General features: G+C 46.5%; 1 pseudogene; it reads left to right on the top strand.

Annotated features, from left to right (window-relative positions):
* The first annotated feature begins 1,165 nt into the window (after nucleotides 1-1,165).
* On the top strand, nucleotides 1,166-1,283 carry LOC124614610 (annotated as a pseudogene).
* The last annotated feature ends 984 nt before the right edge of the window (nucleotides 1,284-2,267 follow it).

Below are 2,267 nucleotides of genomic sequence, written 5' to 3'. Positions count from 1 at the left end.
CGACGATAGAGCTCTAGTTGCATTTTTGTAAAGAGACAGTGTGCTGTTCACCTAAAGACATTTAGGCGATCCTGAAAAAGTATATTTTCCAGCAAGCTGGACATAGTACTTCAGGGCATCCAACCGTAGTAATTACTTAAATAACAATACCAGAATGTCTGTGTTCGTCACGACGTTAGGCTCGTAATAACTTGAGATCGGTTTTGGAATCCGAAACTGGTCGTGGCTTCAGAAAACTAAATTGCAAATCATGCTATTATATGTTTCCAAATCTCGAAACCGCACACGAGGCGAGCCCGTCAAGGATTTAAATCCCGCTCCTCCTGGCTAGGAGCCCAGAGCCTTTATCACTACATCGCTTTGGTTGGTTTCATTTCTAGATCAATTTACATGGTTCACAAGAAATCCAGGATGACTGTGTGTCCATCCGTCACTCCGGCGACGTTAGATGGCGGGACCTGTCAGGAAAACACGTACAGAAAGCGCTTCCATGGTACAAGATGGAAGATATTCCTGATCGACGACTCATAAGGACAGACAGTCCTCTCAAACTCGTTTAGTCCGCAGCTCGTGGTCGTGCGGTAGCGTTCTCGCTTCCCGCGACCGGGTTCCCGGGTTCGATTCCCGGCGGGGTCAGGGATTTTCTCTGCCTCGTGATGACTGGGTGTTGTGTGATGTCCTTAGGTTAGTTAGGTTTAAGTAGTTCTAAGTTCTAGGGGACTGATGACCATAGATGTTAAGTCCCATAGTGCTCAGAGCCATTTGAACCATCCTCTCAAACAACAACCTTACATCGTTTCAGTAGCTCGCTGAAAGAGTTTCAAAAAAAAAAAAAAAAAAAAGTTTCGAAATCCTTAAAATCTGTGTTTGGTGCAACATCTAGTTATGTACAAAAAACACAGGAAAATGTTTCACAGTTCGCTTACGTCCAAGGTGAGTGTCGACATTGATTGAGTAGAGATGAGATGTACTGTTTATGTCATGTATGTGAGAGATGTCCTTGAGAGAATCGTTGGAAACAGCAAACTTATCCTACATCTACATCAAACTTATTCTACATCTACATCTACATCAAACTTATTGTGTCAAAAAGGTAAAACGAACACTGAGAGAAATCTGAGAATCTTTGGCCTATACCAATTTTAAGTCAGTTAAAAGTAATCCAGGCAACGGCCTCGCCGCAATGGATACACCGGTTCACGTGAGATCACCGAAGTTAAGCGCTGTCGGGTGTGGCCCGTACTTGGATGGGTCACCACCCGGGCAGCCATGTGCTGTTGGCATTTTTCGGGGTGCACTCAGCCTCGTGATGCCAACTGAGGAGCTACACGAGCGAATAGTAGTGGCTGCGGTCCACGAAAACCATCATAACGACCGGGATAGCGGTGTGCTGACCACACGCCCCTCCTATCCGCGTCCTCAGCTGAGGATGACACGGCGGTCGGATGGTCCCGATGGGCCACTTGTGGCCTGAAGACGGAGTGTTTTTTAAAAGTAATCCAGCCATCTATACTTCACTGTGATTCGTCTGTCAGATATCTCTGTTAAATAGTTACGTCTGAGAGATGGGTTTTCGTAGACAGGACTAGGGCACCAGAAAATTGATTACGGAGCTTTTGCACCATAGAAAGATACTACTGACAAATTCAAAGTTTTCTTAAAGCTTTCTCCAGCCAACCTGAAGTTAACTTAAACCAGACCACTACGCCATGTAGCAATCAGCGATGATACTGCAGGCCGGCCAGTGTGGCCGAGCGGTTCTAGGAGCTTCAGTCTGAAACTGCGCGCCTCCTACGGTCGCAGGTCCGAATCCTGCCTCGGGCATGGATGTATGTGATGTCCTTAGGTTAGTTAGGTTTAAGTAGTTCTAAGTTCTAAAAAAATGGCTCTGAGCACTATGGGACTTAACATCTATGGTCATCAGTCCCCTAGAACTTAGAACTACTTAAACCTAACTAACCTAAGGACATCACACAACACCCAGCCATCACGAGGCAGAGAAAATCCCTGACCCCGCCGGGGATCGAACCCGGGAACCCGGGCGTGGGAAGCGAGAACGCTACCGCACGACCACGAGATGCGGGCGTTCTAAGTTCTAGGGGACTGATGACCTCAGATGTTAAGTCCCATAGTGCTCAGAGCCATTTGAACCATTTGATGATACTGCAATCAATATGACATACCCCAGAAGCTGTCGCTTCACTCCACTCGACCGATAAGTCTGAATCGTTAATTCCACAATGTTATCTCTCTGAGGCTGGATCATA

The sequence above is a fragment of the Schistocerca americana genome, chromosome 4, assembly GCF_021461395.2.
Source record: "Schistocerca americana isolate TAMUIC-IGC-003095 chromosome 4, iqSchAmer2.1, whole genome shotgun sequence".
NCBI classification, from domain to species: domain Eukaryota; kingdom Metazoa; phylum Arthropoda; class Insecta; order Orthoptera; family Acrididae; genus Schistocerca; species Schistocerca americana.
The sequence above is the reverse complement of the archived record's forward strand: the minus strand, read 5'-3'. Positions and strand labels throughout refer to the sequence as shown.